The 17,277-nt window shown below is 45.3% G+C and overlaps 1 protein-coding gene and 1 pseudogene across 1 annotated transcript in view; both read left to right on the forward strand.

Moving 5' to 3' along the window:
• LOC146861752 (peroxiredoxin-4 pseudogene) overlaps positions 1–6,511 on the forward strand; it is a 51,982-nt pseudogene extending 45,471 nt beyond the window's left edge.
• The window catches only part of IDUA (alpha-L-iduronidase), a 1,533,398-nt gene that overhangs the window by 1,202,309 nt on the left and 313,812 nt on the right, over positions 1–17,277 (forward strand). The window lies entirely within an intron of this gene.

The raw sequence follows: 17,277 nt of genomic DNA on the forward strand, positions 1-17,277 counted from the left end.
TCTGGGAGTGTCCTCTTCTGAGCGGTGCCCACCCAACCTATCTACCCCATCAGACCCTAAAGTCTGCTTAAAGTCTGCTATGAGCAGGATCTCCCTGAGGCGTTGAGTATTGGCACCTTTGTTTGTCTTCAGTTTCCTATAGGTGCACATCTCCCTAAGATCAGCAAAGGAGAGATGATCATATTTGCCGACTGGAACCCTTTGGGGTACTTCCAGAGCCTTATGGGCACCTGAACCTAAAGACATTTCTAGTGTAGTGATAGTGGTGTATCTACCTACGCTAGGTGTGGCCTACTGAACCCTCTCTTGAGTTGTAGTCAAGGTGTGGTAGACCCTCTACACACAAGTTCAGTAGAACTTATTGTATTCTAGCTTGAATGTATATGTACCTTTGGTACCAAGTGGCTTTCACTTTAGAAATTCAATTTGTTATCTGGTAAAACAATGGCAAGCTTGAATCCAACCGCTGCACACCAATGTGAGAATTTGGCCTGGCATATGCTGTTCCTAGTTATAGGGACACCTTGCACCAGCCCAATTCGACTCTTATTGATGATAGGTTTAAGACAACCTTTAAAGAAAACTATCCTAGTGGTAGCTGTGGAGAGCAGCCTTCAGGCTAAGTCTTGAAGGAGTGTTAAGCTTATTGTTTTACCATAATAACCTCTTGAATAACCAAATGAAAGAGTAGCCCACACAGGTATATATATAAAATATATGTATTTATTCTAGTCAGAATCCCACAGTCGCTTTATGAGACTAGTGGCAAAGTTACACTTCAAACAAGCATTTATAAACACAATAAATAGCACAGAAATCAATGGGCCCCAGGGGGGGACCAAACCATATATCAAAAAAGTGGTATAAGAACCACGACAATTCTACAGACAATGCCTAGGGCATTCAGGATCGCTTGCCCCTTTAGAATTCACCCACAGTTATGAAGAAGGGGACCCACGGGAGACGCGTGCAGTGCAAAGAGCTGCTATCGGGATCTCAATTTTAGCCTATGAAGAATGTCGCGGTTTAACCCCTTCAGTGCCACGCCCTTTCCCCCTCCTGTGCCGGGCGTTGCACTAGTGGGTGGGGTTCATGACGAGATAGTCTCGTCATGGGCACAGCGCAACCGTGCTCCATGACGAGACTATCTCGTCATGGGCACTGAAGAGGTTAAATTACACAGATTAAAGTCACTTCTAGCAGGAGTACAAAGTTAAAACTTTAGACTTAAGCTTTTGAGGAGCCCACTACCACGAGAGTACCGAGGTACCACTGTTACCTGCCCCAGGGAAGCCGGTTGCATAGGTCGATTCTGGTGTTGGGTCGCGGGCTGATTTTCTATAGGAAAATGTTCAAAAGTGCTGCTAGCCAAAAGCGTCGATGATGCCGTGAAGATCAAAGATGTGAAGATTGTTGAGAAGAACCTGAAAGCAGAGGGGACAGAGTCTGGGTCACGGCACAGTGACCAGGAGGCTCAAAGCAAAGAGCCCTTCGATGTCGGGTGCTTCAGGTGAGAGGTGCTGTCACTTGGATCTGCAGCCACGGGCTCCGGGAGGCTTCAAGGAAGGCCAGTTTCTGGAGGGCGACTGTTCCACGTCGGATGAGGGTCGCTGCGGTGTTAGTGTCCGGATTGGATCCACTAAGCCTTGGCAACCGCAACCCACGAAGAATAAACAAATCAGCTACAGTGCAGACCCACGAGGTCTGGGAGAGGTCTCCTTTGGAGAGACTGTAGAGCAGGCCTGGAGCAACCAGGGGAACTCTTGTTTGTAGGGATAGACCTCCGCTAGGGCCCACCAGTCGAGAGACAAGGGACCGCAGGAGGCGGCAATTTGGCGTGCGTAAAAGGGCACCCATGGGCCACCGGAGGGGGCTAGGGCGCTGGTATTTGGCACAATTGTTGTAGAGTGGTTGGCTCGAAAATGGGCCAAAGCACAACTTCCCCACTGGTCAGGGTCGTGTGCTATGCAAGAGGTGGCCGGTGTCCTGGGGTATTGGGGATCTCGGCACCCACGCGGTCCACGGTGCCCAAACTCGTTGAGCACACTCACTGGCCTCTGGGATGCGCTGGAAACCCACCTCAAGGGTGCTGGAAGTCGTCGAAGTCCGTCGGAGCAGCGAAGTTCCAACCGGGTCACTTGCAGTTTTTCAGGTGCCTGCCAAGCAGGGGGATAACTCCTTTATCCCAAGGGAGATTTCTTCTGTCAGCTGGGCAGCAGCAAGTCGAAGGTCAAGACTGTAAAGTTCAAGATTAATCTGAGGCTCTGGGGCCACGTTATTCACCTTTATCCCCAAGATTAGGGGAGTGTCCAGAGTAGTGTCCACCAATGAGTGGTGAGGCTGGAAAGGGTGGCTACACCCTCTCCCCTTTGTGTGTTTCCCGCCTGGGCGAGGGGCAGGATGCCCCTGAACCGGTTCCAAGCGGTGTATGCAGAATTAGGTCTCTGCAGCTGCCTACGTGCAACTCTGAAAGGACATTTGGTGCACCCACCCTGTTCCAATCCACATTATCCTGTCTGGGGAGATGCTAGCACCTCCCTGCCACAGGAGCCCTATTGTCCAGCTGGCGAGGCTGGGGTTTTCCCCAGCAACAGCCAGCCAGGGTCGTGTAGGTGGCGGGCAGTAGCCATTTTGTGAAACTTGTGCACTTTTAAATTGGTGTCTAAATTCTACCGCTTTTCCCATATCGCCCCTCTAGCAGGGGGGAATCGTACCCTCATGCCCATGGCTGGACTGGGGGTATGATTCCTACATGTTTGACACCAAACACGATATGGTTCTGTGTAGCCATTCTCAAGTTATCGCGGTATCGCGATAGACTTATAATGCGGTTAAGCGTATATGGTATGGCTACACTACAAACAACCCAGTAACGATTTTACGAAGGTTGCAGAGAGGCCCTGCTCATGTAGGGGTCCCCCCTCACACATACCTCAGCACCCTGCCCTGTAGGATTAGCAAGGCCTGCTATAGGGGTGACCTATGAGAGTACATGTGTTGTAATGGAGTGGGATATAGGGTACCTATATCCCTGTAAGGGGTGCTAGCACCACCTTACCCAGACTACAGTAGTGGTCTGGTGGTGTCAGTTTGTATGGCTGTCCCAGGGTAGCACAATAAGTGCTGCAGCCCTGGTAGGCCTACTGAGGGACCCATGCCCTGGGTACCTAGGGTACCATCTACAAGGGACTGTCAGGGCACCCTCAGCATCCAATTGGTTGGTACCTAGGGTACTCACATCGTTTAACAGAGGAAGCAGATAGGCTGGGGTCCTGGATAGCAGGGCCACAGCCTGGCTAAAGTCAATAAAAACAGTCAAATCATCAGCATAAAGTTGGGGGCAACTATGCAGTCGATGCCACTCTCCTACATTTTCCATGCCATGATATTTAGTTCACTTTTAACAGCCTCGTCATTGTGAGAAGGTAATCGAATAGTTTATTGACACAAAAGTTTTGGTGTGTTTTTCCTTCTTATATCGTGGCTATTCTCAATAGTCAGTCATATGATGCAGTCTTTTCATAGGGACTATCCTCTACCAATTTTAGTTTGCTGCTGTGAACATATTTAATGCAGGAAACGCTAGTCACAGTTGCTGCTTGGCTGAATTTGGTTTGTAGTTAAAGCAAAAACATTCATTTTGATAATGATTAATTTAATTTAATTTAATTTTACAGCAGGTTGCGCTGTGTCAACATGATTTCACAGCGAATACTAGGAGCTGTGATGCTGTTTCACTACAGTACATGGTTCACGTAAATGACTCTAGTGCTTTTTTTAATTCAAATATGCCATGATCCAAAGTTTGGCTTTGTGATGTTCTTTGCTTTAAATCATTTAATTCATTGTTTGACAGTGTGTCCCTCTCATGCTGTCTTACGAACCGCCTACACTCAATTCACTTGGCAACAGGCTCGGTTCCTCTGGCATTGGTGCAGATTTGGCTGCAAAAAGAAATCGAGTTGTAAAGACAAGAGGTTGACTGTTAAAAACAGTCTTGGAAAAGTCTCATCCACCTGAAGGTCCGTGTATCGGCACGCAATCCGGTTCCTTTTTCATATGTATACATAAAACAATTACTGAAGTAGATATCTGCCTGTGCCTCGGGGAGGGACGGTGGAGTGCACTCAATGACGAACGCACTTAAGTGGGTCCCTGCTTGTGCCTCAGTGGCACTAGGTAGTGCGTGCTTCATCCGGAGCAAGGAGAAGGAATAAAGGGCACGTTGAAGGATCTCCACGAAGATAATAACAGTGCGTTGAGCCTATGGCACACGGGCAGCGCTGTAATTTTAAGGCTAGGAGGTAGATCTGGTAGTGGCAGCAGGGGTGCTGACACACTTGAAAGAAGTTCCAGCAAAGTGTATTGAAACAGTTCTTGGGCCACAGAAGACTGATAAGAGAAGCACACGAGAAGGTACAGGAAACAGAATCCTGCAGCCAATAGAAAAAGATTGAAAGTAAGTAGCAAGCACAGGAACCAATTAGAAGCAAAGGGGCGGGATGTAAGCCCCTTTTACGATTTATATTGATTACAATAGATTTCACAAGCACGGCACAAGCACTGTGCAGGTAAAACTTAGGGGTGAAAGTAGAGAGAAAGGGCTCAGTAAGTGAGCCCAACAACAAACCTCTAAACCCTAAGAGGATAAAGATGATTGAATCCACCCTGCTTGAAAGAGGGAGATAGGGGAGGACAAATCTTTCCATAACATGGAGGAGGAACAGCCACCCATACCTGAAGAAGCTGACATGCCCGAATTGCCCTAGGTTGAGATACAAGTAAGAGGTACCACCCAGGAAACCTGTAGAGTAAAAGGTTTTGTAGATATATACCCCTTACCCAAGGATGGGGATAACACACAAGGAACCAGAGGGGTCAGTCCATCAATAAAACCCCAAAGACAAGGGTGTAGAAACACTTCTTTAGTAGCAGTCTTTTTCATTTTCCTCTTTACTAATACTTACCATTTTCTTTTCCAATGTCACTTGCAGGAGAAGAGGTTCTCTGGTTGGCGTTCTGGTTCTAGCAACAATAGGGAAGAGACAGAAATATTTAGGATATACAAACTTGAAGGTGAAAGAGATTTCTCCCACTCTGCAACTCCTAGCAAGATTTTACCAGAAGGGTGCACCCTGAATGGAATTTTCCTGACTATAATAAATCACTATTGACACCCCCAATTAACCTAGTCTGTATTGTATTTTCTTGACCCGAGTCTCACATTTCTACTATCTTGGCGTTTTATGCTGCAGAAAACCATTCCATTTGTAAACTTTATTTCGATCAAAAGATCATAAAAGTTGCACAAAATACATATAAAAAGCACATTTGAGCATAATAAAAAAAAAACATTAAGAAATTGATTTTAAAATAGACCATGGAAAATATACATAGCAGCATACGATTCTTTAGTACTTAAGACGCTTAATCCACATTGCATGTAAAAAACGTGAAACAGCAAACACTACAACAGTACTTGTATCGCTGGCTAAGATGCGATAAACTTCAGTACATCTTGTAAATCCTAGGCTCCTACATAGAGGAATGAGCCAATATTTCCTGGGGGCTCTATATGCAACGCAAAGAAACAATACATGGATTATTGTCTCAGGCGACCTTCCACAGGCTGGGCAAATTGTTTCTCTTTGTTTGGACCAGTTCTTAGTAAAGTCCCTAAGAGGTAAGGTGCCCAGCCTAAATTGGATATATAGTTTCCTTGCCAGATACAGTACATGGTTCACGTAAATGACTTGGCGTTTTATGCTGCAGAAAACAATTCTGTATTATGGAGGTGTGCAGATGTTGCACGGCGGCTGGACCTGCCATCGCCCTCTGCCTACTGCTGTTGGTCTGCAGTGTGATAGCCGAAGAGGAGAAACAGCTGCAAAGCAGGCGGAATCGTTCAGGCGAGGAGTGCCACTTCTATGCCGGGGGTCAGGTGTACCCAGTAGAGGCCACCTGAGTTCTAGATTCAGATAATTCCTTGCACCTCAGCAAGGCAAAGATTTCCAGAACATTTCCTTATTTTGAAGTAACATCTGTGATCACTGGAAGGGTTTAAGGAACTGAAACTTTCGGATTATCGAGGAAAATATTTAGTGTTCCTCTTTTATACCCTCGACTTCATCTTTGTTTGTCCAACAGAGATAATAGCTTTTAGTGACAGAATTGAAGAATTCCGGTTTATAAACACTGAAGTGGTAGCATGTTCTGTGGATTCACAGTTTGCCCACTTAGCATGGATAAATAAAGACTATGGGATTTACCTAGGGGACCAGGGTCATACCTCAGAGACCTCTTCATTATCGATGATAAAAGTGCTCTATGTCAGCTCACAACGAATGACCTTCCTGTTGGCCTATCAGTAGATGAAACGGTGTGTTTAGTTTAAGCATTCCAGACCACTTACAAACATGGAGAAGTTTGTCTAGCTGGCTGGAAGCCAGGCAGTGAAACAATCAATCCCCATGATGCCATGAAAGCCTGGTGGCCAAGGGAAAAGCTATAATCCCAGACCCAGCAGGAAAACTTAAATATTTTGATAAGAAAAATGTAATTCTACATCTTTAAACAGAGCTGGCGCTACATATAATGGTTCACTTGTACAAATGTGTCTGGTGTTACCAATTAAAATTCTAGTACTTTTCTGTAAAAAATAAATTTAATTCTTCAGCATGGGGGCCTACCTCACAGTAACCTTCTTCAGGGCAATTGTCAGGGGTGCGTTGGTGCATGGAAAATACAAGACACTCTTAAGAAGAAGGTGCCTAATACAATATATGATTCTTGAGTAGGAGCAGACACGTGAGCACACCGGGAGCCATTTTAAGTGCAAAATTCAACCTTTATTTTGTATTTCTTCAGACTCGCAAGTCTCAGGCAGTTTTAAAAACAAAAGCACAAGCAAAGCCAAAAACTAAAATGAGTTTTAGGCTTTACTTGGGCAGTGAGATGGTGAGAGGTAGGGCACATGGCCTGGCCGAACGCTTTGCAAAGCGTGGGTTGCCTATTTGCGGCAGGCTGGGCTCAGAGCCCAGCATTGCTTAATAAGTATAAAAATAAGTGTGAGGGCCTTTGTCAGGAGGCCACTGTAGCTTGCTAACCACCCATTGCCCTTGTCAGCGCTGCCATCAAAGTACCTACACAACCACTAATTCTAACCCCAACGACAAGAACACATCGTCCCTGCTGGAGAACCTCGCCACCATCGGACTCAAACAACGGGTCACCTCCCCAACCCGCTCAGTAAGACACGCGCTTGACCTCATATTCTCCGCCAGTGACAACATCACCTTTCGCCATACCTCTGAGCACCTTTGGACCGACCACTGTTGCATCCACTTCTCCTTCTCCAAACCCACTGTACACCATCATGCCCACCGCTACAATCGCAGAAGTTGAAACAAGGTCACAGAAGAACAGCTCACCACCTCCCTCAGCAAAACCCCACCTCCAACATCCGCAGACGCGAATACCTCCACACGCAACCTCCACGCATGGATCTCCAACTGTGCTGACACACTAGCTCTCCTCAAGAAAGCCTCAGGCAAGCAACACTCCAAAAAAGCAAGTTGGTCTCTCCAGCCCTTCATGAGTCCAGACACACCTGTAGACGGCTCAAGAAGAGATGGTGGAACATCAAGACCCCGGAAGACCACTCAGGTTTCAAAAGCGCTGTCACAGCACACCACTACCTCATTAGAACAACAACAAAAAGTGGCACTACAAGAAAGGATCAACGCCAGCACACTCAATAGCAAAGAACTTTTCACCATGGTCAAGCAATTTGCAAAACCAGCACAGAGATAGCAGACATCCCACCCTCCCAAGACCTCTGCAACAGCCTCAGCACCTTCTTCCACCATAAGATTAAGCAGCCTCAATACCCAAGACCCTCTCACCCCACCTGCAATCACTGCACCCAACTACACTGGACCTCAGCAGACCCTGTACAGTTGGACTACCCCCCCACCCCCCACCGCTGACGTCACCCTCAAGATCATGAAGAGCATCCACTCCGGAGCAGCCTTGAATTCCAGCCCCCACCACATCTTCAACAGAGCCTGCACCTCCATTGATCCTGAACACTGCCTCACCATCAACTGCTCCATCAACTCCACCACCTTCCCGGAATACTGGAAATACTCAGAGATAAACCCCTTGCCGAAGAAACCCTCTGCAGACCCGAAGGACCTCAAGAACTTCAGACCCATCTCTATGCCCCCCTTCCCAGGCAAGGTCATCAAGAATGCCATCAGCGCCCAACTTTTGGAGTTCATCAAAATGAACCACAACCTGGTCCTCTCCTAATCCGGCTTCTGAGGCAACCACAGCACCAAGACTGCCCTCCTCGCCGCTACAGACGACGTCTGCACCCCCCTCGACTGAGGCAAAAATGCAGCGCTCATCCTCCTGGACCTCTCAGCCGCCTTCAGCACCATCTCCCACCACACCCTATGCATAAGACTCCACGACACCGGCATCTGCGACAAAGCCCTGGAATGGATATGCTCCTTCCTCACCGGCCCGAACACAGAGAGACAGACTACCACCGTTCCACTCTGAACCCACAGAGATCAGCTGCTGACTACCTCAGAGCTTCTCTCTGAGACCCTCTGTCCAACATCTACATGACCCGCTCGCAGGTTAGGTCAGGAACTACAGACTCCACATCATCTCCTATGCCGATGACACCGGCTGATCCTCTACCTCACCAGCGAACCCACAGTCGCCAAAAACAACTTCCACGATGGGATGAAGGCTGTTGCCACCTGGATGAAGGACAGCTGCCTCAAGCTCAACTCAGAGAAGACCGAAGTCCTCATCCTGGGCTCCACCCCCTCAGCCTGGGATGACTTCAGGTGGTCTGCAGATCTTGGATTCCCCCCCTCACACACAGACCACACATGAAACCTCAGCATCATCCTAGACTCCTTGCTAACCATTGACCGCCAGATCAACTCCATCTCATCATCCTGCTTCCACACGCTACACCTGCTCAGAAAGATCCTCAAGTAGATCCCCACAGAGGCCAGAAAGACGGTCACCTACGCACTCACCAGCCGCATACTCGACTACGACAATGCATTCTATGCCGGCATCACCCAGAAACTCCTCAAGAAACTGCAGAATATTCCGAACGTCTCTGCCAGACTCATCCTCAATATCCCCCACTGCAGCCACATCACTAGCCACCTGAGAGACCTCCACTGGTTCTCAATCAACAAAAGAATCACCTTCAAGCTCCTCACACATGCCTACAAACCACTTCATAGCATTCCACGCACCCACCAGAGACCTCCACTCTGCCCAACTGGCCCTTGCCACCATCCCATGTATTTGCAAGGCCATGGACAGAGGAAGATCCTTCTCCTACTTCGCAGGAAAGACCTGGAACACCCTGCCTCTGCGCCTCAGGCAATCACTATTACTGCCTCAATTCAGGAAGGACCTCAGGACCTGGCTCGTTGACTGAACCACAGTGCCTTCAATGGATCAGCAGTTTTCCCCCCTGCACCTTGAATCCCCTACTGGTGAGTAGTCGCGCTTTACAGGTCACTTGATTGATGGATTGACACTGCTAAAAGTGTGACAGTTGAGACTGTTTGGGGCCTCCATAGCTAAAGGGATGCCTTGGGCAGCTGGTAATATTTGCTTTGAATGTATATTGAATTTAATAAACAACTGTTGTTCTGCTCATCTTTAAATCACACAATCAGCGCCACTGTGTGCAAGCTGTCATAAGTGCCGGTGTTGAGAATTAAGTGCCAGTGCCGAACACCGGAAACCATCGGCTCAAATTAAGCACTGGAGCCTATCCACAGGCCAGGCCCTGCACCAAACCACCATATAGATGTGAACACAGGAAGTGCACATGGGGGTTTGTCAATGTGCACAACACCTGTGAAAGATGACAAATTAATTGGCACCGTTGGTGAATGGATACATTAAAGTGAACCCTAGTTTTGCATTCATTTCTGTGTTTTACCTGCTTAGAAATAATATGTGCTCACTAATCAGGTACAGCTCCATGTTACTCAAATGGTTAAAATAAACTGCCTAAAATTCAGCAAGAAAGGAATGAATTGAAAATGTACTGTGTTCGTGTCAGTTGCTGGTCCGTGTTTAATACTCAGAAATGGCTCACTAACCTTCACTTGTGTACAAAAGCCAGTTTAGCGAGGTGATTCTTAGTAATATCTCTCTAATCTGAAACACGTCAATCTGCTCTGCTCCTGCCTGGATAAAGTGTTTGTTCATGGCAAATATCATGTGAGGAAATTGGGCATAGGGAGCTGAAAGAATGCGCATCTGCTGACCAGATTAAACAATGCTTGTTTGACAAAAAAAGATAACAGGCTCAAACTGTAGGCCAGGAGGCAGTAGCGTAGAAAATTGCCTAATATTAGCATGAGCGCCACTACGATCATGCATAAAGCAAAATGTACATGTAGACATATTAGTGAAATGCTCACGCCATGGTGCTGATGTTAATGATCAACAACTGTATATAACACCTGTATATAAAGGCTGATTTTTCTTTCTGTAATGGGATCGCTCTGCAGTCTTGTTGCGAGTAGTCTCAATTGCAGTTCATGAGCAATAAAGCTGCCACTCTTCAAGCCCTTGTGTGTGTTAGTCTTTGTTTTATGTTTACAGATTTTCTGCTTTTACAACATGGTGCCTTAACTCATTGGGGCTGTCGATCTCTGCAGGGATTTGATTTACTGCGGTCCCGGGACTCTTCGGGGGGCCTTCAAGTCCCGGTGGGCGCATCTGCTGATTGGGCTTTGTTTCCTGCAGAACCCAGGCGACAGGGCTCCCGTTGACAAGCCTGTGACATAAGACACAGACAGCTTCCTTTTGAGCCATCAGGTTGTTTGACCACGGAAGAACACGCACAACAGCGTTAATGGTCAAATGATCTGGTAGGCAGTGCATAATGCACTGAGCCCAATTCAATAATTGCATGTTGTTTTGCTGATATCTAAAGAGTCCGCTCTAGGGTCCATAAGGGGTCGTTAGGGGAGATCTGAAGGTGCCTTTAAGACAGGTGCATAAGGAGGGCTGTCCAGTCTGTAAAAGATCACCAGGATCACAAGGACAGAAGAGCTGTGGGTGGTAGCCTCAGGAGGAGCCGTGGGTGTTTGCCTCAAAACAGAGCATCACTATGTGTTCAGCTCTAAATGACGTCTGACTTGCGCACCAGTGTCTTTCCAAGTATACTTTTTGAAATACGTTCTTTTTGATTCTCGAAGAATTGTTTTGAATTTTCAAGTAGGATTGTTACATATTTAGGGTCCTACATCCCCCTTAGAGATAAGTGTACTTTAAAAAGAAATGCTCAGTAAACTATTTCTGAGGACCGCTAAAGGGCTACGAGCAGCCTTAGATACAACTCAAAATACTCCTGGTATGTAACATGTAAAAAAGGGATAAGCTGCAGCTGTCCATCTAGACCAGTGGACGCATTTTACCAGAATGAATCCTGATTTGCAAAGGCCAGAGTATGGCACCTGTGATAGAGATCAATTGCTTTATTTAGAAGGTTGTTTGATGGAAAGAGAAAACAAAGGGAAGAAAGTACATTTATTACAATGGAATGCGTTTCATGCATGGCGATCCTATTCAGTTGGTAGATGGTCAGGGGAACCTAGGACAATAAGGGGAAAGCCATAAGATATGATATAAACAATGCACAAGAAAGATGTATGGCCAATTGCAGGGACAAAGAAATGGGCATAGACAAATGTTTCACAGTTCACAAACCTATACCAGGTATTTATCCCATGTTAACCAATGCTCCCCTAGCCCAGGAGGATACAGATGATCCTGTAATAGAAGCATTAATAACTACCCCACCACCATACAGCCCGTAAATACCACAAGTTCATTTATCATTACACACGCCACAGGATAAAAAGACAACACCTGTACAACAACAAGATGCATTCGCTTCACCTGGTTCTCACACAGGTAAAAGGTTGCTGCCAGCAAAATTATCACAAAAAAGACCAGAAAGAGGTACAAGAGTGGGTAGGAGATGCTATGAAAAATGGTACCTCTTTATGGCCAAATGATAAATGCCGATTCCCAACAGACTTCACACCCGCACTGCAACGTAGTGCTTTGGACAGTTTAGATAAAAAAGGTATTTTTCTGGCTTAAAAATTGGGGGAAATGTTGATCTGCGAAAGATAGATACACACAAGCAGACAATTTGTCACCTGATCACATCAACACAGTACTAGCCGTATTAGACGATGTTGGGGCATTAGACAGAGAAAGACTAGATGCACTCGAGATATTCGCTGAATGGATAGAGACACTAATATTAGTGGAAAGAAAATAAATGTGAACTGCTACATTTTTCTTTTAGAAGAGAGCGCACACGAACAGTCATTGAGTTCTTGTATTCCTTCATCTACATTTAACATGCCCTTGAGAGAAGTACCAGGAAGTCAGCAGGGCAAAACCTACAATTAAAGTTCACACACTACGGTCTAATGTTGAGTTGCATAGATTTGTCCTTCAGTTTCAGGATATTAGACAAGATAGAGAAGAATGGTATAGGCAGATAGAAATAATACTAAGAGTTGGCACCCTTATCCTGGAAGACATAGAACAAATGTTTTCTATAATATTGCCACCAAATATTTGGGGAAAAATAAGGAAAGAAGATGATGATGGTTTAGAAATAAATTGGGAATAGATTAAAAAAGCAAGAGGAAAGAAGGGGAGGACATTCTGGATAAAATAAAAAAATTGTCTTCTAAACTACTTGCCAAAATAAACATACTGGTACCAAGGCAACAAATAGATTGGTCCAAATTAAGTGGATGTACCCAGGACACTGAAGAAACAGTGTCTGCCTTTTTTTGCTGGAATGCAAAAGGTGTTCACAGCTTCAAGTGAACTAGACAGTGAAAATGAGGCAACACAAAGTGCACTTGTCTCCTGCTTTGTTAATAACCTAAAGCCTGCAATAAAGAAAGGTATTCTAGAATACAATCCAACATGGTCATGTAAGCCACTGACAGAAATATTGCAATTAGCACAGTACTACGAGATGCTGAGAAAAGAGGACTTGATATAGAAAAATAACAAAATAAAGGATCTAAAAATTAAGGTTTTAATGCAGGAGTATAGTGCCCTTGGGCAAAGGGGCGGGGGGGGGGGGGAGAGGCAGCGGAGGCCCACAAAGGTAATTTTCGACTCCCCCAGTACAGCAGGAAAACAACACCACAAATGAGCAGACACATACACAGGGATGTTTTAATTGTTCTGAACAAGATCATTGGAGAGCCCAATGCCTACACCCCCCCAAACAGTTCCAAAGAAGGGATGGGATGGGGAGATCAAGAGGCTCGGAAGGAGTTTGGGAAGAGCTGGATATCGATAACAAGGATGTGGCTCATTTCCTGGCCCAACACAATATTCCGCCCAGACAAACATCTTTGATAATGCAGAAATGCCAAAAATGCAGGTGCATCATCCCTATGATGGAATATATCAGGAAGCGCCCCCAGGGAAATGGGATTATTAGGAACAATAAGGAGGCCCGAGAGAGTTAATACAGCGGACAGTAGATCCCACTGGACCATATGTAAAGGGTAAGGTTGAAGGCACACCTGTGGAGTTGTTAAAAGATACAGGGGCCTCCAATTCCTCCTTGACAGAGAAAGAATTTCCAGATGTTACTCTCGCGGGAGAAATAAACAAGTCAGTGGGATTCACTAACATACCTGTAACGAGCCCGATGTCCACACCATTGAAATACACTATAGGTCCAATACAGGACACCCATTCATTTTTAATATCAGACAAATGTGCATTTAATTTGTTGGGTTTGGACTTCTTAAAGAAAATGAATGCAGTAATTAAGTGTAGTGCAGAAGGAGTATTCTTGGCAGTTGATGGGCCACTCACAGAGGAAATTGGCAACTGTTTTGTGTCAATAGGAATAAGGGCATTGCAGAACAAATAATGAACCAGATAGATTCAAGGATTTGGGCAACACATAAGAATGACACTGGGAGAATGAACATCACACCTGTAACAATTACAGTCAAACAGAATATGACGTTACCAAGGATACCACCGTACAAGATAGCTCCAGAAGGTCTAAAGGGGTTACAGGATATAGTAACAGGCTTATTAAAGGAAGGAATTGTGAAAGACATAACAGGCAGTCCTTGCAACAGTCCAATTTTACCAGTCTTGAAAAGAGGGGATGAGAATACTGATAAAAAGAGTTACAGATTTATAGTTGATCTCAGAGAAATTAACAAGATTGTAGTGCCACAGTTCCCGGTGGTCCCAAATGTAGTATCAATATTGTCACCGAAAATGGCATACTTTTCAGTGGTAGACTTGAAGAATGCCTTCTTCTCAATTCCAGTAGATGAGGGTAGCATGTATCTGTTCTCCTTCTCCGTAAACAAACTGACTTATTGTTTCACATGTATTCCTCAAGGATTTACAGAGAGCCTCAGTATCTACAATAAGGCCCTGAAAAGAGAACTAGATGCCTTCAATCTGTCACCAAATTGTGTGCTGATTCAGTACATTGACGATTTGCTAATAGCCAGCACCTCTGAGTAACAGTGTACCACTGACACTGTAAATTTGTTGAATTTCCTAGCTGTACGTGGTCACAAGGTTTCCCTAGAGAAAATACAATGTGTTCAACAGGAAGTGTCCTGTTTAGGACATATCCTGTCGAAAGGGCAGAGAAGATTGGATGATAAGCACATTCGATTGATTTTACAGACGCCAGTGCCACTCATCCAAAAACAGGTGCAAGCCTTCCTAGGCATGGCCAGCTATTGCCGGCACTTGGTTGCTATCTTCTCTTTGCTTTCAAAACCTATATTGGCCCTGACCCACAAGGACATGCCCGAACCCCTTCAGTGGTTGCCAGAACATGAACATAGCTTCCTTGCCATTAGGCAAGTTCGCTGCACAGCTCCTGCTTTGGGTCTACCAGACTATTCTTAGTCTTTCCAACTTTATGTTCATGAATCTGACGGGTGTGCTCTTGCGGTCCTCTGCCAGCAGTATGGTGACCACAAAAGACCATGCGAATATTTCTCTGCCATCTTGGATGCTGTAGCCAAGGCTTTTCCTTCCTGTATACATTCGGTTGCAGCAACTGCTTTATCACTGCAACTTGCAGAAAGCATAATAATGGGACATCAAGTTGATGTGTATGTTCCACATGCTGTGGAGTTGATACTGAACAAGACACATACTCAGCACCTCACAAATGCCAGGCTCACGCAGTATGAAATCTGTTTGTTTGCAGCACATGTTACACTTCATAAATGTACTGTTTTAAACCCTGCCACCTTGTTACCTGTTCCCACTTTTAATTTAGTGGACTCAGATCATGATGGTATTTTGTTAACTGAGGAATAAACAAAAGGTAGCATAGATGTGACTGATACACCCTATGCAAATGCTGAAGGAGAATTGTGGGTGGATGGGTCCTGCCTGAGAACAGAGGATGGCTATACATCAGCAGCCTATGCAAATGGAACAAATAACACTGTAGTTGAGTCCTGTAAGATACCTGAGTTGTCCGCACAAGCAGCAGAACTTGTGGCATTGACACAATCTTGTCAATTATCTGTTGGAAGGTGTGTTAACATATTTACAGATAGCCAATATGCAGCCAATGTAGCACATTCCTTTGGCAGGCTCTGGAAGGAAAGAAGTTTTATTACCTCACAAGGAACAAAAATACAGCATGGTGTACTTATCACCAAATTACTTAACTCTTTGGCACTCTGAAAGAAATTGGCCATAATTAAAAGCAGTGCTCACAAACAGGTGACAGAAAGAGTAGGCCATGAAAATGCATTTGCGGATGCAACAGCAAAACAGACAGCACAAAGTCATTCAGCGCTAATATTAACAGCCCAAGAGCTGCCTAAACAAGGAAATTCACTAGATTTAACAACTGAATGTATGAGGCTAATGCAACAAGGGGCAACGGTGGAAGAACAGATGAGCTGGTCAAAGGATGGGTCATTTGTTCAAGGGTGCTGGATGAATGAGACAAAGGAGAAATGCATGTTACCAGATAGAATGGTCTACTCCATGTGTTTGGCAATGCATGGCTGGGCCCCCATATGCAGGGATGCCATAGTAATTTGCATGGATTCATTCTGGGTGAACAAGAACTTAAGAAAAACAGCACAGGAGATATTTCAAACATGTATGGTATGTACAGCACAATGTGGGTAAGACTGCTCCAGTACCCAAGGGCCATTTTGAAAAAACAACAATTCCATTTGAAGCCTTGCAAATAGACTATGTGGAAATGCCACCTACCAATATGTATAGGTATATCCTGGTGGTGGTGTGTATGTACTCAAAATGGGTAGAGGCATATCCAGTAAAAACAAATGATGCCATCTCCATAGCCAAGTGTCTAATAAAATAGTTGATTCCACATTTTGGGGTCCCAAGAACAATATGGTTAGACAATGGCAGCCACTTCTGCAATTAAATAAAGTTGACATGCAAAGCTCTGGGAATACAGCAGAAACTGCACTGTGCCTATCATCGAGAGGCCGCTTGTGCAGTGAAATGGAAGAATGGCATACTGAAGAATAAAATAGCAAAAGTGTGTGCTGAGACAAAATTGACCTGGATGGATGCCTTACCAATTGCCCTAATGAGCATGAGGAGCACAGCAAATGCCAAGACCAAACTCAGTGCACATGAAATAGTCACTGGGCTGCCAATGGTTGCGTGGGGAGTAACAGACAAAAATGCTCTGCCAATGATGACCAATGAATAACGATTGATTACCGCATGTCACTTGCACGTACTCTTGCTTCTATGAACCAGCAGGTGAAGGGGACCCTTCCAGAACCATTACATGTTGAGGGCACAAGTATGAGCCCGGAGATTGGGTGCTGATGAAATCATTCCAGAGGTCTAACTGTCTTCAAGCTTGCGGGAAGGGTCCGGAGCAAGTACTGCTCACAACACAGACTGCGGTAAAGTGCACCAACCATAAATCCTGGAACCAGGCCAGCCATATCAAGAGGGCACCACCTGAGATGGCATCCGGCAAAGACCCCAGTCAGCAGCACACGCCAATACCAGAATTGATCAAAGAAGAAAAAAGATACAATTTAAGGTCCACAAAGAAGAATGAGATGAAATGTCAGTAACTCCGGTAACTGATCTCCTGCAGAAAATAGATTAAGTATTACTGCTAGATATAATCCTAACATATTTTGACACCCATCATTGACT

This window comes from Triturus cristatus, chromosome 2_2 (genome assembly GCF_964204655.1).
Source record: "Triturus cristatus chromosome 2_2, aTriCri1.1, whole genome shotgun sequence".
In the NCBI taxonomy this organism is placed as follows: Eukaryota; Metazoa; Chordata; class Amphibia; order Caudata; family Salamandridae; genus Triturus; species Triturus cristatus.